The sequence below is a fragment of the Antechinus flavipes genome, chromosome 1 (assembly GCF_016432865.1).
Source record: "Antechinus flavipes isolate AdamAnt ecotype Samford, QLD, Australia chromosome 1, AdamAnt_v2, whole genome shotgun sequence".
Classification (NCBI taxonomy): domain Eukaryota; kingdom Metazoa; phylum Chordata; class Mammalia; order Dasyuromorphia; family Dasyuridae; genus Antechinus; species Antechinus flavipes.
Window position 1 is genome coordinate 460,593,605 of NC_067398.1, and position 24,435 is coordinate 460,618,039.

The following is a 24,435-nucleotide window of genomic DNA, read 5'->3' on the forward strand; positions in this document are numbered from 1 at the left end:
GAAAGCACCTGTGGCAAAATTCAAATAAGAACTTCTTGACTCTAAGCTCTGTTATGTCACCCAACTCCCTTTGGATATGTTAAGGTTGGACTGTGAAAAAGAAGATAGGTGGTCATATGCTCCATTCATAACTACAATGTCAAAGAAATCATGCAAGTCCCTCAACATTTAGGGTAAGCCCCCTGTGAATAACCCATGTGAGAATATGGACTAATTAATTAATCCTTGAGGCACTGTACTAGAAGTGGGGGATATAAAGGCAAAAAAGACAAAGGACAAAAATGAGGCAATCATTACCCTCAAGAAGGCCACATTTTGTGGATAGACTACTGGCCCTAGAGGCAGGAGGACCTGAGTCAAATTGGCCTCCAGCACTTACTGTGTGACCCCATGTGACCCAATAATACTCCTACTTTCTCCCTTTTCTCTTCAACCACCCCCAAAAAGAAGCTCACATTTTATCAAGGGAGGATGGTAAACATATATATTAATAATGTACTATATTTACATACACAAAATATCAAATAATTATATTGGGAGAAGGAAAGCCTTCATGGTTCTTGAGCTATAGGGAATTGCTGAATCTTGGGAGTAGATGAGTGATCTACTTTAGCTATGGAAAGAATGATGGCAATGTCAGAGGAGAGAAGGGCACACATTTGAGAAATGTAACAAAGGCAAAATTGATCAGCTTTGGCAACAGATTGAATATGGGGCTGAGGAGATATGAGGAAGCCCAGATGACTCCTAGGTTGTGAGCCTGAGGGTTGGGAAGATGGTGGTATTTTTTACAATAAACATCTTAAATCGAATATGTCCAAAATGGACATAATATTCTTTTCTCCTAACCCTTCCCCCTTATTCCTTCCTTATTTCTTCATTTTAGTGAAACATCTCATCACCTCATGTCTAGATTATTACAATAGTTTAATAGTGGGTTTGTCTCAAGTCTCTAGCCTTTCAAATCCATTTAGTCATGAAAATGATTTTCCTAAAGTGTGAGTCAGATTCCCCCATTCTCAATGAACTCTGGCAGCTTCTTATTGTCTCCTAGATCAAATACAAAATACTGTTTGGCATTCAAGGCCCTTAACCTGGCTTCCTGATCCTCTCCTAGATATTACACCATACTCCCTGATGTGTATTGTTTCATCCACTGACAATGACCTCCTGGCTATTCCACAAATAAGATACCATTTTGTGGCTTTTTCTCTGGCTATTCTCCCTTTCTAGAATGCTTTCCCTTCTCCCTTCTACTTACTGACCTCCTTCACTTACTTTAAACACTAAGCAAAAATATTATCTTTTACTGGAAGCCTTCTCTAAACCTTAAATTTAGTGCCTTTTGTTAATTATTTTCTATTCATCCTGCATATAACTTGCTTTACAGATATCTCTTTACATGTTGTCATCTACTTAGATTGTCATCTCTTATAGGACAGTGACTATCTTTTGCTTCTTTTATATCCCTAGTGCTTATCACAATGTCTAGCACATAGTCAGTGCTTAATAAATGTCCACTGATTGATTATTTGTTGGAAGTGAAGCTCTAAATGCCAGTATCCTCAATGTTGGATGAAATAAAGCACTACAAAGTCATTGAACATTTAATAAGAGAGATTTATTTTGCCTTAATGTAGCAAGAAAATGCAACAAAGATTCTATGTACTCTATCAAAATTGGGCTCTCTGTGCCTAAGCTTCTTTTTAAAAATGACAAAATAGCTATCAGATCGTCATTTGCTAAGACTGTTCTGCACATAAGGATGCAAAAACAACACCCAGGGCAGAACTTTTTGATCTAAATTAACATGGCAAAAGTTACATAACAATGAGAGAACACCTTGTGATGAGATAGTTGCAGAGCTTTGTTTTTACTTGGGAACTTTTAAAATTCCCTAGATGTATTTATTAATATAATTGACTGCATTTTTAAACAGTCCTTACACATCATTTGAATATGAGAAAGGGGCACTGATCTGACATTTGTCCTATGATCCATTTGACATTCACTGAAGTTAAACTAGATTCTACATGTGTTAAAAAATAATCATCTCATTAGGAGGCCAATTATTACTAGTCAGGCCACCTTACTTCTTTTGCTGAAATGGCCTGCCACATTTTCAAAGGCTACTAATGGTGGTAAAAAGAAGAAATAAAAGGAAAGAGTATGGGAGTACAGCTCTTGTCAGCATCATAGCACACATGTCATCTCAGCAGTAGTTGGCATTTTAATGTACTATGTTAGAAGGAAATTGGATGAAATTATTTCTAATGTAAGGAGTTATAAAAGGACCTACTGTCAGATCCTATCTATACTGAAGAATTAAGTTAAATAAACTAGGGCTTCTTGCTGTTAATACTTAATTAGTGATCTTCTTTCACTGGTTTTGAAGCACACCAGTAATTATGAATATTACTTAACCCAGAAATATCAGGTTTCGTTAGGCTGGTATAGTGTCCTGAGCAATTATAAAATGGAAACACTGTAAATTTTGGAGTTGTTGGGCTATTTGCTATAAATTAAGCTTTAGGGACTATGCCTGGCTAAAATATACTATTTACAGATTCTATCTAAAAAAAAAAAATGAAGAGAGCTCATCAACCAAGAAAAACTTAATGGAGAAAGGTACTGGAAGCATAAGGTCATGAGCATGCATTTGATGTTGTATTTTCAGAACCTAATTAATCATGTTACCACTGATAATGAACTTGTGGCATATATTTTAGAGACTGGACCAAAGCTATTAATCTAAAATATTTTAAGACAACACAATGTACTATATGATACTTGGATGGCATTTTCAATGATGATAGGGGGATTCCAGAAAGACTGTGTCAAAGACACATATATAGTGACAAAACACAGTCAAATTGTATTACTGTACATTTTTTCCATCAAGTCAGTTAGAGGTGTGGTACTTCTATAGGGCAGAAATGGTTTCTCTTAAACTTTTTGGCAATTACACTGTCAAGGAGAAAAATTCTTACTGATTCTTTATTTCTTTTTTTTTTTTTTTTTCTTGTTTGGTGATAAATCCTTTGTTTGTAGATCTTTCACAGTTTTTCCATGTTTTCTTTTCTTTTCTTTCTTTTTTTAAAAAAATAACTATTTATTGACAGAACCCATGCCAGGGTAATTTTTTACAGCATTATCCCTTGCATTCACTTCTGTTCTGATTTTTCCCCTCCCTCTCTCCACCCCCTCCCCCAGATGGCAAGAAGTCCTATACATGTTAAATAGCTTATAGTATATCCTAGATACAATATATGTGTGCAGAATCGAACAGTTTTCTTGTTGCACAGGGAGAATTGGATTCAGAAGGTATAAATAACCCGGGAAGAAAAACAAAAATGCAAACATTTATTTCCCAGTGTTCTTTCTTTGGGTGTAGTTGCTTCTGTCCATCATTGATCAATTGAAACCGAGTTAGATCTCTTTGTTGAAGAAATCCACTTCCATCAGAATACATCCTCATACAGTATCGTTGTTGCTTACTTATTATTTCAAAGAAGTTTTATGTCTGGAATTATTTTGAAATGAATTGCCTCTCTGTAGGAAGAATCAGTTTTTGTTATAATAAAAATAGTATAATCCATTTATCATTTATTACTGACTTTACTAATATTATCTCCTTACAGGTGGTAACTTTTCAGTTTTGTTTTTGCACAGTCAGTGCCCAGCACAAATATTTGACATATGATGAATAGTATTAAAGGTTTATTAGATTGAACTTTCATGTAACCACTGCCATCTTCTAATGAGCTTGAATTCTTTCATTTGTGAGATCCAGTAGAAAAAAAGTTCTGGATAAGAAGAGTTGGTATTCAACGTTTTGTTCACAAATGATTGTACACTCAATGAAGCCTCTGAGGTTGAGATGTAACAGAGTATGGATTACTTTTCTGCTACTTGTGATAATTTTGGCTCAACAATTAGCACCAAGAAAACAGAGGTTCTCCACCAACCAGCTATCCACACATGAAATCATTGGTTATAGAAAATGGAGAAATTTTGAATTATATGGATTAATTCCCAAATGTTTGCAGTATACTTTTCAAGAATGTACACATACATGGAGAGATTGATATACTTGTGATACATTCCAGTGTTTGGAAGGATCCTAAGGCAAGTGTGGGACTGACTCCCAAACTGAAGTTCTAATAGACATTACTGAACTCGTTATTTTATGTTCATGAATTCTGTATAGTATATATATACTAGCACTGTGTGAAGAAACTGAATTGTTTGCATTTGAATTGTTTTAGGAAAAAATCTGAAAATCATCTGGTAAGATAAGGTACCAGATACAGGTATTTTCTTGAGCTGAACTGTCAAGCATCCAAATGTACTTCAGAGAGTGTTGTTTGAATCCCAAATATTCATTTGCCTAAAAAGACAATTTTATGGAGAACTCATACAAGATAAGTGCTCATGTAGAGTTCAAAAAAAGGAAAACAAGAACACTCTCAAGGCCTCTCTGAAGAATTTTAAAATAAATTGTGAAAAATAGGAGACAATGGCACAGGATCACCCAGAATGACAGTCTTGCATCAAAGAAGGAACTGTGCACTAGGAGCAAAGCAGAATTGTAGTAGCTCAAAAGAAATGTGAGATATGTAAATTCAGAGACATTTTTACTATAAATGCATCTGTATACAGACTATTAGTACCTGACCTGTGGTAGAGCCTTTCAAACTGACCAAGTATTGGTCAGATATACTGTATCTTGACACCAACCTAGTGATGTCACTTTGGTCCTCTTTAAATCCAAAGATCAGAAACCAACTAACCAATGATGCCTTTATTAGTTTCCTTAAAGTTTAAATCCTATACATTACATTTTATTGAAAATTTATTGTCAAGTAGTTACTTTGTCAATTGCAGGCATGCAAAAAGTGGGCATAATTCCAAAATGTGCTAGGAGATATATTCCTAGTAATTCCTATTCTAATTTCCCAGAAATTGGACAGAATGAAAAGTTTAATTCTGTTAATCAAATTTTAGAAACATACTTGAGAGAGAAAGCTATTGGTAGAACTCCTTTAATACCTGCTTCTTCCTCAATGATACTATATCTTCTGCATTCTTCACTAGAATCAATTCCTTTTCTTGCACTGTAGGAGTCAAAAGAACAGTGAAAAGAAAAGGCATGATCCTTATTACCTATCAGATCATATTTCTATCACCACATTATCCTTCAATGGAATGACTTTTTCTCTTCCACAAAATCTGTTGTCCTCTCCGCTTCAATCATAGTTTCAATTACTAAGGGATGACCAAGACTTCTATTTTAGAGAAGATTGAGGTCACCTGATATGAGTTACCTCAATTCAGGGTCTGAACAAGATTGAGGAGAATGTTAGAAAATGTGAAAATAGGAAGGGAAAAAAAAAACTCCCAATAGTAAATGGTTACTAATATGAAAGAAATAATTGTATCTCTTATTATTTACTAGCTGGATGACCTTGGACATGTTGCTTATTACCTGTCAGCCTCAATTTTTTCATCTGTACAATGGAGATAATAACACATGTTGTGAGGAGCAAATGAGATAATATTTGTAAAGAGCTTATATTTACTTTAATTAAATCATATTCAAGATGTAAAACATTGAAACTTTACTCTCTAAGCACATACTCCTGTCTTTCTGCATTTGCAACTTCCTCCTTCACAATAATCTTTTATTATAACAATAATAATATTGCACTCCCTTATCAAAACTATTATCTTTTTCACTCACCCCTATCTCTGTCTATCTCCAATAATTAGGAAATATTTATTTCTATACCTAAACTTTACCTTATGATTTTATAAGACAATTTAACCTTTAAAAAAGTAATACCTTTTGTTTTTCACATCACATTCATTTTTGAATGTATTCTCCTCCTTCCATTCCAAGAAACCATTCTTTGTATCATTTTTTTAAGAGAAAAATAATTCCAGCAAATTATAGAGGGCTGAAACTATTGGGTTGATACATTGAGGTCAGGACTGCTGAGCGCTTGAGGCTAACTACTGATTGGACAATACTCTATGGGGATATGCTTGGAAAATGGCCCTTCCCACTATCTGTGCTGGCTCAATGATTGGTGTATAGAGGATTGTAGGAGGGACTAGGGGGTGGAGTAAAGCTAGCCAGGGACACACTCTGGGCGGTAGACGAGGGGGAAGGCAGGTCCAGGAGATTTTGCTTCCATCCTGTTAAATCCTGTGTCTAAGACCAAGAATAAAGATGGACTTTTGCTTATCCTGACTCTGGTTGATTCTAGGGTGTCCTGAGTGCAAGCACAGTCATTATAGCAAACCTCCCCAAAAGGTACATATTACTTGTTTCTGAGAGTATAAACTCTCTACACTCACAAATCCTCATTTCTGGGCACTCCCATAATTTTATTCTACTAAAACTCTACCAGATATCATTGGAGAAAATCATGAAATTGAATAGGTTTTTTTATTTGCTACAAATTTGTGGTACATAACCATCAACTAGGTTGATGCTTAACAATTTTACTAATCTATGCTTAATAGATTTTCTACAATTTCTTCTTTCTTCTTGCCTCTTAGCCTTAATCATACCCTCAAATACAAAAGAGTAACCTAGTTTTGTACTTTAGAAAGAATAATGAGATCTCCTGATATGAGGTCCCTCAGTCTCCCTCCTCCCCACTTTCTTCAAAGATTACATCATCACACTTTTTCTCTACTCTTGCCACACAAGATGAGAGATGTCTACTACTCAATAAGATTCATTCACTAATGTTCCTGCATTCTTCCTATTTCTTTCTACTTTCTCCATGTCTTTGATACAGCTACCAAACTTTTTCCTCTCAAGCATCTCCAGTCTCTTTCTTGCCACTGACTCCTTCATTTGTGCCTACAAATATTTTCTATGCCCTAATTCATGGTCAATTTTTGTGTAAATACTATGTACTGCTAAGAAAAAAAAAGTATATTCTTTTTGGTCCCTATTCAATTTTCTCCAGAAGTCTAATCATATCAAGGTTTTCTAGGATTCTATAACCTCCCTACTTTCTTTCTTGTTTATTTTGTGGTTAGATTTGTCTTATTCTGAGAGGGAAAGGTTGCGGTCCGCTAATAGTACACTTTTGCTGTCTATTTCTTTCTGCAACTGGCTTAAAATCTCCTCTAGGAATTTGGCTGGTATACCATTTAGTATTGTTACTATTTCTTTGCTATGGGACCCTTTATCAAGATGTGCTTTCCTTCCTTATCTCTTTTAATAAATCTATTTTTACTTTTGCTTTCTCTGAGATCAGAATTGCCACCTCTGCTTTTTTCTTTTTACTTCAGTTTTGAAGCATAATAAATTCTGTTCCATTCTTTTACCTTTATTCTATATGTGTCTTTCTATGTCAAATGTGTTTCTTGTAACCAACATATTGTAGGATTCTGTTTTTACTATTCACTTCTGTTTTATGGGAGAATTCATCCCATTCACATTCACTATTATGATTACCAGCTCCATATTTCCCTCAAACCTATTTTCTTCCCTATTTATACTTTTGTTTTCTTTTTCCACTCTGTCCTTAGTAGTGGTTTTTACCCACTCCACCCAATACTTTATTTTCTATCAACCCTTCCTCCTTTCTCTTACTTTTTTCCCCTAGTGTTTCTGCCCTCCCTCTCTTTTCTTTCATCTTTCTCCTCCTACTGCTTTATACAGTTAGATAAATTTCTATCCCCAACTAAATGATTAAGTTATTTCCTCTTAGAGTCAAAACTGATGAGATCAAGCTTCAGTCAATGCTCATTCCCCTCACTTCTTTTCCTCAATTATAATAGGTCTATTGTGCCCTTTCATAGGATCTAATTGTACCATTGTACCTCCTCTTTCCTCTTTTTTCAGTAAGGCCTTTTCCCACCCATTAATATATTTTTCTTTGACATCTCTATATCAGAGTCCATTCACAACCACACCCTCAGTTCATATAATGCCCTCCTCTGCTGGCCCCAGTGACAGTAATAGTTCTCAAGAGTTACAGATATCATTTTTAGTTCTCAAGGGTTACAGCTATAATTTTTCCCATCTAGAAATGTAAACTGTTTAACCTTTAAATAACGTATATTTCCCCCCGTTTACCTTTCTATACTTCTCTTGAGTTCTATATTTGTAGATTAAATTTTCTGTTTAATTATTTTTTTATAGAAATGATTAAAAGTCTCTTACTTCATTGAAGATCCATCATATTCCCAGAAAAATGATGCTGAATCTTGCTGGATAATTAATTCTTGTTTGTAACTCCTGGTCCTTTGCCTAACAAAATATAGTATTCCGTCCTTTAATCTTTTATTGTAGAAACTTCCAGATCCTGGGTAATCCTGATTGTTGCTCCTTAATATTTGAATTGTTTTTGTTTGACAACTTGTATTTTTTTACTTGAGACTGTAGTTCTGGAGTTTCACAACTATCTTCCTTGGGTTTTTCTTTTTGGGATCTCTTTCCAAAGGTGTTTGGTTGGTTCTTTCAATGAGTATTTCCTCATCTGTTTCTAGAATATTAGGAAAACTTTCCTTGATGATCTCTTGAAGAATACTATTCAGGCTCTTTTTTTCAGTCATGGCCTTCAGGTAGGCCAATAATTTTTAAGTTATGTCTTCTGGATCTATTTTCCAGGTTGGCTGTTTTTCCACTAAAATATTTCACATTTTCTTCCATTTTTTCATTCTTTTTAGTTTGTTTGATTGATTTTTTTCAGTCTCACGGAGTCATTAACTTCCATTTGCCCTATTCTAGTTTTTAATGTGTGATTTTCTTCACTTAACTTTTATATCTCTTTTTTTTTCCATTTGGTTAATTCTACTTTTTAAGGAGTTGTTTTCTTCACTCAATTTTTTCCTTCATTTTCCAAACTGTTGACTCTCTCATACATACCTCTAATTTCTTTTCTCATTTTTTTCTTCTCTCTTTATTTGCCTTTTAAGTCTTTTATGAGCACTTCCAAGAAGCCTCTTCAGACTTGAGACCAATTCATGTTCACTCTTTGAGATTTCTTCTTGTGTCTTCATCTGACTTGTTGTTTTGGTTTTTCCTGTCACCATAGTAGCTTTATATGGTCAATATTATTTTCTGTTTCTTGCTCATTTTCTTTCCTTTTCTTTTTGAATTTTCTTTTTCTTTTTCTTTCTTTTTTCTTTCTTTTTTTTTTTTTTACTTTTATGGTTGAGCTTTGCTCCTGGAGTAAAAGGGGGTGCTGTCCCAAGCTTTCTGCACAGCTCTGGGTCTTGGCTTTGAGCACAGGGGCCCCTTGTATTTGCAGAGGGTATCTTTGATTGCTCTTTTCAGGAAACAGCCTGGTTCCCCAGAGTTTGCCTTCGGAGCTGGAACTGGAAGCTGTCCCACTGATCTGCTTCTCTATTGAGACAGGACTGATGGTCTTAATTGCTCATTTGCTGTCATTAAGACCTTCTCACTGGTTTTCACAGAGTCTATCTGAGCTCAGATGAATACTCTTTTCATCTTACATCCTTTCTTGAATTTTTTCAATCTATCTTGAGCTGGAGAGTAGTTTCATTCCATCGGACTCTTTTCAGAAGCTTGAATTAATATGATTTTGGAGGGGAGGGGGGAACTGGGAAATGCAAATTAAAAGAATCTTGAGACATCTTTTTATACCTGCCAGATTGCCTAAAATGATTGGAGGGCAAAATGAAAAATGTTGGATGTGGAAAAATTGGAACACTAATTCATTATTGGTAGAATTGTTAACTGATCCAAACATTTTAGAGAGTAATCTGGAAGTATGCTCAAAGAATTATTAAAATACTTATAGCTTTTGAACCAGCAATACCACTACTAGATCTGTTTCCAAAGATTACTAAGAAAAAGGAGAAAGAACCTATTTATTCTAGCATGTATATAGTAGCTCTCTTTGTGGTGGCAAAGAACTGGAAATTGTTTGAGGAATAACTGAACAAATTGTGGCATAAGATTGTGGTGCACTATTACTGTGCTATAAGAAATGATGAGCTTAATGTTCTCAGAATAACATGGAAAGACTTGCATGAAATAATGAAGAGTGAAATAAGCAGAACTAAGAGAACAGTAGTGTCACAGAGTGACAGTAACAGCAATATTGTTTTAAAAATGACTTAACCAAATTAACTACAGACATATTAAAATGCTATTTGTATCCAGAGAAAGAACTGATAAATAGAAACATGTTTAGAAAAATTTTACATATATAGTATAATACATATATATACATATATAATTTATATATATAGTACATATATAGTATATGTGCATATATATACATATACAGTGCATATATAAATGTATATATATTTACATACCTATTTGTGTCTAATGGTAGCCATCTCAAGGCAAGGGGGGAAGGAAAAAAGCAAAAAAGAATTTTACATTATTTTGTTGTATGTTTATAGGGAGAATAGCAAGTTGCATATAATGGATTTGCAGTTTCATGTGCAATCATCTTTTTTATTATACTATGTTATGGAAATGCTTCTTTTATTCCATAAATTAAATATAAAACAAAACAAAACAAATATCTTTAATGGCTTCTTTTTGTTTACTGAATAGATTTTGAACTGTGTCTGGAATTAATAGCCTTCCACAATCTGGCCCTACTTTACCATTCGAGGCAGCTCTTATATCACTCTCCTTAACATACTCTATACACAGTCAAATAATCTCTGGTATAATCGACATTGTAGCATGCTTTTCACTTCCAATCTATTTACTCATCTATTCATTTTAAGTTTGCCAGTTTATGGGAATTCCAAATTGTGTTGTTAAACATCATTGCACTAAAAATAAGGAATTCTTGATTTTAGTCTGAACTCTCTTATTCTGTAAGTTTAGAATAGTTTCTTTACCTTTTTGGTTCTGTTTCTTCAGTTGAAAAAAAAATATTAATTAGAAGGCAATGGAAAAAACTCTGGATTTGGTGGCAAAGGACCTGAGTTCAAATTTTAGATTCTATCTGTATAACTATAGGTATCTCAACCTCTGTGCATCTAAGTTTCCTGATGTATGGGCAAAAGCAAAATAGCTGTGTATTTCATATTATACTAACTGAAGCATAGTCTGACCATTAATGCTCTGGGAACTAGGGCACGCATGGACTGCTTTCCCACAAATTTCCCTAGAGGAAACTGTCCCTGACAAATTATCTATAGAATATACACAGGACAGCCCTGTAAGTTAGAGGCTCTTCTCAAGCTGAAGAAAAGAGTGAAAGCTTCTGGTGTACATTGTTAAGTTCAGCAATAAATATTTATAAGATTACCAGCCCATTGTAATGGGAATAACCAAATGCATTCTGATGCAAAATTGCTGAGTGCTTAGCTTCTCTATTTGAAAGAATGTAATTACAAGGCCACTTTACTGTTTGTCCCTTGGTATTAAGGCTCCCTGGATCACCTGGGATTGACTCACTGTAGGATCCCATCCAGCCCTTCTAAACATTTTGCCTATAACAAGGTTAGAAATGTGAGCACTTCCCCACATACAGCATTAAAGTCTATTAAGTTAGGGTCCACATATTGAAATCATTTTTCACCAGTGCAAAAAAATCCTATTTAAACCCAGTAACAAAGCTGATTAGTTATCCATGAGGTTCAAAAAATATACTCTCTGAACTTTGCCTGACTTAAGGATATTACACTCCCTATCTACCATTTATTCTTTCTTTAATTCCTCAGACATTTCACTAGTGTGATCATCAGGATGCATTCTTTAAAAAAAGGATGGATGTGTGTTTGTGTGTGCATATGTATAAATTACAATGTATATTACATATGTATGTATATTATACATACATTACACTATGTACCATGCACACATATGATACACACATATATGCATTGAAACATGCCCAGTTTATATATATTTATAATCTGATTCTTCCATTACCAATCCACCTGACAATAACAAAAGAAAAAAAAAAAAACTCTCATCATAACATGCATGTTCAGTGAAACAAATTTCTATATTGCCTAAGGGCCAAGAATGTCTTTCTCTCTGAATTTTGAGTTCATTATCTTTCTAGCAGGAATTATGTAACATGTTTCATCTTTAATTTTGTGGACATAGTTTATCATTGCATTGATTAGAGTTCTAAATCTTTCAAAGTTATTTTTCCTAAAATGTTTATATATTGTCTTCCTAATTGTGTTCACTTTTTTCTGTATCAAATCACAGAGGTCTTCCTAGTTTCTTCTGAACTATTTTTCACTTTTTGTGGCACAATAATATTCCATTACATTCACACATGATAACTTGTTTAGCTATTCCTTAAAAGAAGGATGCTCTCTTAGTTTTCAATTTTGGCTTCTTTAAAAAGAGCTATTATAAATATTTGTGGGCAATATGGGAGTTTTTCCTTTTTTTAAAAAAAAATCTCTTTGGTGGTATTGATATCAGTGGTAGAGCTAGGATAAAAAGTTTATGTAGTTTAATAACTTTGAGAACATAATTTTAAAATGCTTTTCAGAATGTATGGATCAGTTTACAATGTACTAATATGCCTGATCACACAAGTCTTCTATATTTGTAACTTTTTTCCCTTTTATTATCTTTGCCAGTCTGATAACTGTGATGGAAACTTTTGATTTGCTTATAATTTAATTTAATTTTTCTATATTTTAGTGATTTAGAGCATTATTTCTTATAATTATTAATAGTTTGACTTTTTCCCCTTGAAAACTATAAAATTCATTTATCCTTTGACTATTTATGTATCAGGATATACTTTTAAAAATTTGCCAGGCTGCATTCTTAAAGATTATGTTATTTGAATACAAGCTTTGACAGAGCTGGCAAACACAATTCAATATGACAAATAATTCTTAAATATCCACTGTGTGACAGCATGGAATTGATGTTTAAGAACTTAAAAGATTTCTCTTTCTATTCTCTCTATCTCTGTCTGTCTCTATCTATCTCTGTCTTTGTCTCTGTCACTTTTCCTCACACACATATACTTACACATACACCAAGTGAAGAAGTCATTGTAGATAAAAAGAAAGTGGCAGATTTTATCTGTCCACCAAGTAACCTGGGTAAATTCAGAAGTGATTGGTCACCAGGTTGTGATGTCTTTGGACATGTTAACTCATCAAATTAAGTTATAAAGGCAGTTTTTTTCATTGATTCTGTTCATTCTGTAGGATGTGTACTTCATTGTTGACAATAAAAGTCTTTTGAAATAAGTCAAGTAGATGATACAGTGAATAAAATTAGACCTGAGTTCAAATCCTGTCTCAAACATATACTAGCTCTGTCATCCTAGTCAAGTCATTTTTCTAAGCCTGTTTCCTAATCTATAAAATGAGGTTAATAATATCTACCACCTATAGTTATTGTGAAGTCCAAATGAGATAACATATATGAAATGCTGCAAACTTTAAAGCAGCATATAAATGCTAGTTATAATAATAGCGATATCATAATTTTAAAATATTTTTTATTTTTAATATTAAATATTTTAGTATTGCTGAAGTATTTAACTTCACATAAAACTTTCCCTAAAGATGATCAACATATTTTACAAATGTCTCTCTAATTTATCTAGAAAAGACTAGATACTCTAATCAATGCAATGACTAGCCATAATTCCAGAGGATTATTGATGAAGCATGATGCCCACTTTCTGATAGAAAGGCGATAGGCTCAGAGTGAGAAAGAGACATTGCTTTTAAATACATTGCATTAGTATATCTTTTTCCAATTGCTCCTTGAGCTCTGATTATTTGCATTTTTGCTATCTTTGCTACTTTTTTTTTGCTTATCTTCAAGTTTTAGCTACATTAGTTTTGTTTGTGCCAAAAAACTATTTGATTTTATGTAATAATATTGTTCATTTTAGCTTCTGTGATACTATCTGGCCCTTGTTCGATCATGAGCTCTAAATATAGCTATGAAAAGTAACTTCTTCCTTGCTCTTCTAATTTGTTTATGGTATTGCTCTTTATGACTAAATTTTGTATTCGTTTGGACTTAGTGCTGATTCTGGAATCAGGAAGACCTGAGTTTAAAATTCAGCCTCAGACCCTTACAAGCTTTGTGATCCTAGGTAAGTTATTTAATATCTGTTTACCTTAATCCTCTGGAGAAGGAAATGGCAAATCACTTCAAATACTATCTTTGTCAAGATAATCCCATGAACAGCAGTGGCATTCTATAGTCCCCAGGGTCATGAAGAACAGATATGACTGAAAGTGAACAACAGCAACCATAATTTCCATCGATGATGGGTTGGCTCGGATTCTTCATTTTACAAATAAGGAAACTGAGGCCCAGGCTTGTCCATTTTCACAAGGGACAAAGATAGGATTATGATTCAGGTCCTCTGACTTCAGAGTCATTGCTGTTTCTTCTACCTCACACTGCCTTGTTGGGTGTTAGGAATTAGCAACAGGTAAATGAGACCAGAAGCTAGCAGCTGACAGGTTCAAGAAGAGAGGTATCCAGTAGATTTAGTCAACATTAGACTAAATATTTAATTTAAAATGCCAGAAGTATGAGAAGTAAGAGTGAACATGGTAGATGTGAGAAGCAGAGACTCCTAGATTAAATATAAGGATGGAACCACAAGACCTGGAGACAACCTGAAAGGGTATGTTGCTATCAAGTTGCATGTACATCAAAAAATGCTTTTCTGTCAATTGAATCTTTTCAGAATGGTTTTCCAAAGAAAGGTTCCCCAGTTCAACAAGATCCCCTTTTAACTCAGAGAGGAAATTATAACCTTTTTTTTTTTTTTAATTAAAGTTTTTTATTTTCAAAATATACACATGGATAATTTTCAACACTCATCCTTACAAAATTTTCTGTTCTAAATTTTTTCCTCTCTTTTCCCCCACCTCTTCTCCTAGATGGCAAGTAATCTAATATATGTTAATATAAATGCTATAAATAATAACCTTTTAAGTTACCATCATACTGAAAGAGACCCTAACATATTTGAAGAGCTTTGAATCAGGATGGAGTCTCACAAGGTTGAATTTTTATTAAAGATGGTCACGTGAAATGCCAATGATTTCAAGGAAGTCTAGGTTAGAAGATTAGAGCCCCGCTTCTTACATTGTGGTTCACAATCCCATAAGAGGTCTAAGTACTGAATGTGAGGGTGCAAAATTATGATTTATTATAAGCAAATGTTTGATTTGTATACTTATTTTATACACCTATCTTCCAGGGTCACATAAAAATTTCTTGGGAGCATAATAGAAAAAGTTTAAGAAGCTTGGGGTTGGAGTAACAAGTCCTCAGAACTTAGTAGAATGGGTACTGAAGGACTATAGCTTCTAAAGGAGACAGCACTAGGTGGTGCCCCTGACCTTAGAGTGCTTCTGTTCCAACAATCTATTAATGATTCTAAAGTCTTCTGACTTTGGAATCTGTGATCCTGAGGTACCCCCTTCCAACCTTAGAGTACTATTGTTCTGGCAATCTGTCTGTCAATGATTGTAAAAGTTCTCTGGCCTAGGAATATAAAAATATTTCTTCCCTTAGATTTAGGGAAAATGTATTAGTGATCTTGATATTCTCTAACCTTAGAATGCTATTGTTCTGACTGTCTTCTCTGTCAATGATTCTAAAGTCTTCTGGCTTTAGGAAAGTCCTAAGGCTGGTGGTCCGTGATAACCAAATTCCTGAGACCACTCCTTGGTTCTACCTCTAGGATATGAAATTAGCATATCAGTAACTTTACTGGATAAAGGTGATTCCTTTCTCTTGGTTCTTTGCTAAATTTTTTTTAGAACTTAGCCCACTTCAATTGGTGTTACAATTACAGTAAACTTTGCCTCTTGACTTGGATATGGGTTAAAGCCTGCAAATTCTTTTGGAACACCTTTCAACAACAATGGTCTGTGACCTCCAACCTTTTGGAGATCATTTAGCCCAAACCATTCATTTTAAGATGAGGAACCTCACATTCAGAAGGTTAAGCTACTCATTAATGTTGTTGAATTGTTTTAGTCATGTCCACGATCCCATTTGGGGTTTTCTTGGCAAAGGTATTGGGGTGATTTGCCATTTCCTTCTCCAGCTCATTTTACAGATAATGAAACTGAGGCAAAAGAGGGAAGTGACTTTGTCTAGAGTCACACAGCTAAGAAATGTCTAGTTCTTAAAAAGCAAAGGCAGGATTGAATTCAGATCAAGACCCAAATATCTGTTTCATTGCAACGTGCATTCAACGTTGCATAGTTTTCTTTGGCTGACCTACCTGATTAGAAGTGAGTTGAACAAAATGAATGCTCAGAACCATGAGGATGAGACCTCAATTATTCCTATGTTAAGCAACTGAAACTTGAATATAACATATATTAGGGAAGAGGAGGTTCACTGTCTTAGGGCTTGTTGACATTGTGAATTAGATCCAACCCCTAACATTTATTTCTTAACTTATTCAGTCTGTGCTCTTTCCATAATGGTGTCTGGGGTGAATGTCTTCTGAATTTATCTTATTTCAATATTCTTTTAGGCAGTTTATTTGCAATACAAAACTTTTCATAGATTAAAAAAATCTTTATCTTGGTCTGGACTGAAATGCTGATTCTAGGATTAAGCTGCAAAATCAAAGTTGAAATAAAAAGACAGTTAGAGTTGGGCAGATGTGCTTTTGTATTCAAGAGTCTCTATTTCCTGAATTGAAAGGAATTTCTTCTGAATGGGTTTAATTTAGCGTGGAAATGCCCACAACTTTGCAAGGGAAATCCTTTGCATGTGCTAAAATCACAGAGGATGGTCTTTTAAAGCATGCTTTCATCCTGGGCATTTTGAGGTCTATTTGATCATAGAAATGGACACATTGAAATGGAGGCTTCAGAGCTGCACAGCCAAGTAGATGGGACTGTACCTCCCAGCTTTCAACTTGGAATTTTTCATTTCATTAAGGAAAAAAAAAGTGGAGAGGGTATAAATTCTTGATTTTCCTTGGAGAACACGCGTTCCAGCCAAATTGCAAAGGGGCCAACTTTCTTCTGAATTCCATGAGCACAGCTTTCTTTTTCTAGATCTGGATTTAGAGGTTTGTTCTTTTTACTTTTGACAGTGATTATGAAGCTGTGTCTCAATGATCAGGGCTGAGAGGTAGGAAGGTAACTGGGATAAATGAAATTCTGAGATAACTCCCAGACTATTATCTTGAACATCTTCCTTCTCAAGAAAGCATATTCCTGGGGCTGTTAAAGTAGAGCCAAGTTGCCATTTCAGCCTCCTCTCCTATTTAATAATGGGTTATTGTGAAGATCAAATGAAATAATAATTGTGAAGCACTATGTAAACTTTAAAGTGCTATATAGATGTTATTGTTATTGCTGTTGCCATAGACATTAAATTAGGATGATAAACATGTTCAAGGATTTCCACATTTCCAGAGTCTTCTATCATGTGGTTAAAATGAAGGAAAAGTGCCTGATGCAGTTTGAATGCTCTCAGTTCCTGGTGTTCAAGAGGTTAATGGCAATAAGAGAGTTGTTAAGAATCCCCTTTAAATCGGCCTCAGGTTTAGAGTGAAAGAATTCACTCATTCCCGAATTATTAGTTACAAAATGAAAGTTTATTGTTGGATAGAAATCAGTTTACAAAGGACTGACTTCTACAATGGCAGAGTTTGATTTGGAAATGGAGTTTTGGCGCTGAGAATGCTCAGTGGGCAGGGTCCTAGCAAAGTGCATGGACCATCTGCAAAGACCTTAGTTGAGGGAAGCTTTATTGGGTATTTGAGAGAAATGAGGGAAGATATATTGGGTATCTTGATTGGGGGCTGGGATAGCCTGAGCTGATCACACCAGGATTCTTGGTGGGACAGCCGGAGCTGATCAGATCAGGATTCCTCAATTGAATGAGAATTTAAAATTTCTATAGGAGTTGATTTGCCCCTGAATAGTATTGCTTCTCTTATCCTGAAAGGTTTAGGCTCTGTCTTGACTCCTTGGAGCCTGGGAGATCCTGATCTCTGAGATCAAAAAATGGGACACAATCTCAGAGTGATAATCTTAAAGGGAACAGTTCCCCTCCCCCTTCAGACCCAGCAGCTGTTAATAGTATTTGTGAATTTCTGGTCAGTTGAATTATATTTTTCAAAAAGCACACTGATTAATGAATAACTTTCTTGCTTTCTTAGATAACGCTCCACATCATACATACAGCAATCAAACTGGGCTACTGGCTACTCCTCAAAGCCAAATTACATTTGCATACTATTTGACTGTGTAAATGAGTTGAACTGCACTCATACTGGGCTACTGGCTACTCCTCAAAGTTAAGCTACATTTGCATACTCTGTATAAATAAGTTGAAGACCTATATGGGGCATTTTGGAAGAGATACTTGGCAAGAAGTTGAAATTTGTGATTGATATTCTGCAACTAGCTAAAGAATTGAGAATAATCTATGTAGAGATTACATGTGAACTCACGATAGCTTGATGGAATGTTCAAATGAGAAAAATGTAATGATAAAATAGAAGAGGGTCCAAGACAGAACTTTGAAGGAAAATCAGTGCTAAGAGGGCAAAAATGGCTGACAATTAGAGAGAAAAATGGCTGAATAATCAGATGAATAGGAGAACTACATGAGACCAATGTCATAGGCACTAAGGAAGAAGAGAATATCCAAGTGATGGAGATTCTCTTTTGATAGTGGGTCAAATGTGTCATGAGGATTATCCTTTGCACCTTAAGGAGAAAAGCCTGCTGGGCTTCAAGGATCAGATAATGCAATAAAAACAATTAGGCATTCTAAGCTGGGAGGGAGAATTAATGTTACAAGTTTCACAGTGGTCTTTATAGCCTATGTTGAAAACAACAAGGCAAAATTTAATGGGGATAAATATAAAGTTCTGACCTTAATATGCATAAGCATTCAATGTTTGGTGGAAGTTCACATAAAAAAAGATTTGGAGGTTGAAATAATCAAAAAAATTAGTAATTTTGGTTGAAATTCCCTAAACATCAACAAACAAAACTCCTCAAAACCAATGCAATTTTAGCCCCTTCAAAAGAAAGAATTTATTTATGTTTATCTTCTTCCCAGAGTTGGAACATATTTTCTTGACCCTAGAAGAATCTCAGTAAAATTTTGTTGGAAAAATGAGTGAACCTGCCATCTGCCATTTTGAAATGTAGTGAATGATGGACTGAAAGGAGTATGGTAAAAGAATATCCCTTTTCTAAAATGTACAGAAAGGTGCTTGGGTTTTCATGAGAAGTAATGAAAGAATTTTGAATGTATTACAGTCATTTATGAAAAATCATCTTAGTCAAAATTAGAATTACTTCTACTAGGACTAAAGACAAAAAGCCTGATAACATCTGAATATCATTAAATCATTCTAAATATTTATAAAATAATATTAGTTTTCTTGCTTTCAATGTTCCTGTAACCTTACACTTGCAGTATTTATCTTGATTAATTATTAATATATTTATTTGATTTTTCATATCAATTCCTGTTGCTCAGAATATGTTTTCCAATTTCATTTCATTTTTTTTTCTGATGAAATAACATTTGGATCTATAAAAAGTCACATTTCACTTCTGAACTCAGTAATCAACATTTACCATATTTCTCAAAAACAGCAGGGTGGCAATAATTTAAAAAGAACAGTATACGTTTTGCCTATATCATGAAGTTTTCCTCTGAGTCTGATAATAGGTATCCAGAGTTTAGATGACTAAGTCTCACTATTGAAAAAAAAAAAAACATAAAACTACAAAGTATGTATCTCAAAGAGATCATGCAAAAGGGAAAAGGATCTAAAAATACAAAAAAAAAAATTATAGCAGCTCTTTTTGTGGTGGCAAAGAATTGGAAATTGAGGGGATGCCAATCAGTTGGAGAATGGGTGAACAAATTGTTGTGTATGAATGTAATGGACTACTACAAAAAATTATGAGCAGGTAAATTTCATAAAAACTTGGAGAGACTTACATAAACTGTTGCTAAGTGAAATGAGAAGAACCAGGAGGACACTGTATATAAGAAAAGCAACATTGTATGATGATCAGCTATGATAGACTTACCTCTTCTCAGCAATGAAGTAATCCAAGACAATTCCAAGGAAACTATGATGTAACATACTGACCATATCCAGTGAAAAAGCTATGGAGTCTGAATGCAGATCAAAACATATTGTTTTCAATTTTAATTTTGATTTCCCATAGTTTTCCCCTTTTGTTTTGAGTTTTCATTTACAACATATCTAATGTGAGAATATGTTTAACATTATTGTAACCTATATAAGATTGTTGTATTGGTTAAGGGGGAGGGAAGCAAAGAAAGAAGAAAAATTTGAAACTTAAAAGCTTATAAAGATGAATGTTGAAAACTAATTTGTACATATAATTGGAAATACATTACATTTTGGAAATTTACATTACATACAGATAAGAAAAAAAATTAAAATAAAGACTGGTACTAATAAAGTCAAGTCACAGGTGAGAATGACTAAGTGGATAGTCCCAAAATCCAATAAGATGTTTGCATCTAGGGGTATTGGAAGGAAGTGTTCAAATAACAAAACAAAAATAATCTTCTGAGTAGAAAGGCAGTAAGTTTTATTGTAAGAATAGAAAAAATAATCTCAAAAATTGACTAAGAATTTGCATTAAGTTGCCACCCACACAATGAAAGAATATAATTAAACTGTGATTTGTATTGTCAGAACACAAGTATCAATGAGACCACAGATTCATTTATACACACACATTGTTTTTTCATGAATTAAGTTGCTAAAAGATAGAGTACAATGACTTCCCAGAGAACAAATTGGGAAGAAAGATGGACTTACGTATGCTGAACACATCAATTTTAAGATACAGATAGGACTGTTAGGCAGCTAGAAATGGATCTCTGGAGAGAGTTTGGAATTGGACTTGAATATTTTATTTTTTCCCATAGAAATGATAAATTTTAGATAGAAAATTCATGATAATATAAGTATAAACATTCAACTTGTGAACAATGTAGTATGAACCCTAATTTGTATTGAACAGTTTGATGGCTTAATAGAGCAGACAATAAGAGCTTTTATTTGTTAAGTGTTTAAAAATAAAAGAGTACAAATAAACAGTTCAAGTGTACTAAATGGAATGTTGAGTCATTGAAGACTTACTTAACAGCTGCGGGACATTAAGATCCCTTAGTCCATTTGCATTTAACTATTTTGTGAATAAAGAAGATAAAACCAAAAGATATGAGAAATCAAAAATATATTTGGAAATCAATGTATGATTTAAAAACCACCATTGATTTCTTTGGGGAAAGTTGGGAAAGAATTACCTTTATTAGAATTGAGTCACTTGGGGCTAAGATATTTTGATTTAAGCCAGTGAAAGATTTAGGAAGTAGAAAATATGGAAGAAGTTGAAACTGAAGATTGAAGAACATTATGTAAGGGGAAAATTGAGGGGGTAGGTTTGAAAAGTTATTTGTTGAAGCTGTTTTAAGTTAACCAATAGCAAGACAAGTCAGATAACCGGAAGCCTTTGCTAATTCCTGATGGGCTGAAGAAATATTGCAGTTTCAGCTATTGACCTATAGCACTATCTAAAGCTTAAAAATAATCATGCTTCTCAGAAGTGTACCTTTTCTTCTCCCATAAGAGAAAAAAAAAAAAAAGAAAAAGGAAAAGCAGGAAGTGAAAAAAAAAAAAACAGGTACTGAAAAACTACTTTGCTATTGGCTAGGCCAATTGATTGCTCAGAATCAACTTAAGATACTTACTGTTTTCTGAGCTTTTTGCTTTGAATTCTATTCTAAAAAGATAATATAGCAAATGGGTGAGCAAATAATTCTCAATGATGGTATATATAGCTCAGAAAAAGCTATTGTGATATGTTTTATAACATCATAGTTAAGTGAATCTGATTATAAGTTTGCTGACAGTCTTATTGAAAGACTAGAAAGAAACTGTAAAGAAGAGATGAATAAAAACAAAACAAAACAACGAAGTGAAAAGATAAATTCTATAAAGCATTATTAGATATACTTAATCTTAGCTTGAATACTGTTATCTTCTAGTATTACCTGGCTGAGAGTAAGAAAGTATCATAACAGTTGCTTGAGAGAGCTTAAGTCTTCCCTATAGTGGGGAGGTTTACTAATCACTATTATGCTGGATGTTGAATAGAGTATTAGTTCAGCTTGATTTTGTATATAGTTGAAGGTTGGAATTTAAATATGATTCTTGGTAGGAATCAGAAAAGCTATCAAGAGGGTAGCAGCTATAATGCAATGACTGGTGAGGATCTGTGGGATATTTGCTATGTAAGCTGATCTATAAATGTGTTTAGTTATATGTATTATCAACATGAGTCACCCTTTCTTTGGGTACATGGTCACATGTGCAACCTCTCTCCCTAATCTCTATGCAGGTAGAACTAAGTACATGTCCAATTGCAGAAGAGTGTTCATAGTTCATGGTAAAAATGTTCTTTAAGATTCATATAAATAATAAGCAACAGAAATGAAATCAATACTGACAATAATTTCATCTAGAAATTTAAGGGTATAAATTAATTGTCATAACAAAGAGACAAAATGAACCCAGAAAGTACTTCCGTCAATAAGCACCCAACTAGCTTGCCAAATAGAGACAGATGGTAGACAAAAGCAATTCAGGGATAGTACATAAATTCATCTGAAAATCTTACAAAGAAGCATAATAGACAATTATGAACAATATCACTTCAAAAAGTAGATAGATGCAATGAAAAGAAAATATTTAAATAAAACCTAGTAAGATATTCAAATAACTGAAGTCATTCCAAAGGCATTCAAAGCTAAAAAGGAAAGGACTAAATGAAAGAAAAATGAAGAAGATTTAAAAATATTTTTTAAAAAAACTATGTTATCCATCAAGAGTTGTGGAATCACCACATTTGGACCCTAATATCAGTCCCTGGTGCACTCATTAAGGAAGTAAAAATGATATTAAAGAAATAAAGATGGGAAAAGAAACCAGATTGGATCAAGTTTATGTAAAGAAAAACGGTGTTAGAGGCAATACTATTGATGAACTTTTAAAAAAAGCTTATGAAGATGTTATTAAGGTAGAAATATTTCAGGACTTCATTAATACTAAGGAAGCTAAGAACTGCAATAACTGGCTTATATACTTACTTTCCCATTTGTACAAAATCTTTTTTGAGAGTCATCTATACACAGATCAAGAGCATTTCTGACGAGCATATAAGTAGGAATAAGCAATCATTTGCAAGCAATATTTAATAGCTCCATTCTGACTACTGACTTCCTAAGCTTCTTTTAAGTCCCAATTAAAATCTGATCTTTTACTGTAATCCTTCCTCAATACCTCTTAATTCTAGTGCCTTCCCTCTGTTACATATTTCATATTCATCTTGTATATAACTTGCTTTGTATGTATTTATCTAAATCTTATCTCTCCCTAGATTATAAGCTCCTTGAGGACAGGGGGTATCTTTTGCCTCTTTTTATATTCCTAGAATTTAGCACAGTGCTTGGCACATAGTGATTTTTTTAAATAAATGTTTATTTATTGATTTACTAATCTAAAAAAAAAACCTATAAATCTGGAATGGATTTGGGGAGAAGAAGCCATGCACTTGTCACAAGCCAGCAGACAAAAAAATATAGTGGGCCATATGAGGCAATAAGGGCTGTGGGTCACTAGGGTGAGAGTTTTGTAGATGAACTAAGTATGTCCTTTGTAAGACTTGTAAAGGTAATCATATTAGAGATTGTTTATGAATTATGATTTGGAAAGATGCTGAACCTCAAAATAACTAGTACCTGAGATAGCTAAGATAAGGAGGAAGAGAAAAACTGCATCTTACATATAGTTATTTATTTAATTTATAAAGTTCTTATTGAGGGAGAAGGATTGCTTTGCTGTAATTTATCAGTCAGCCAATCCCTGACAATATAGAAAGGAGACAAAAATTATGAACAGTAGCTTAACTTATTTGACTAGGTTTAAAATGGTAAAATCTTCTTATTCTTTTTTTTTTTTTTTTTTGGTTGGAAAAATAGTGGTTGAGAGTTTTGGTCAAGGCTAATATTAAAGATTTAGTGCCTCAATGACTATTACAATCACATTACTGTTTTTTGTTTTTGTTTTTGTTTTTTTTAACTTTCAGAGAAGATTTGGGAAAGATGGCAAAGTATATCAAAAAATTCCAAGCTCTCCAGATCTTTACCACAAATAAAACAAAATAGTGAATTCAGTGCAAATGTAGAGCAGTAAAAATAAATAAGAGTTGGGGTAGAACACTAGTTCTCTTGGGACAAAGGGAGATTTGAAGAGAGATATCAGGATGGAGGTAGCCCCAGCCCTAGTCAGAGAAATTTTTTATCTCCTAAACTGTGTCTAGTCTAGTATCTGAGCCAGGAAGTTTGAGAGTACCTCTGTTGACAAGGGACATCAGGCCCAGCTGTGCTGCTGAGATGTGTTC

The 24,435-nt window shown here is 33.9% G+C and overlaps 1 protein-coding gene across 1 annotated transcript in view; it reads right to left on the reverse strand.

Moving 5' to 3' along the window:
* The window catches only part of NKAIN3 (sodium/potassium transporting ATPase interacting 3), an 810,186-nt gene that overhangs the window by 145,788 nt on the left and 639,963 nt on the right, over nt 1-24,435 (reverse strand). The gene's annotated exons all lie outside the window — the stretch shown is intronic.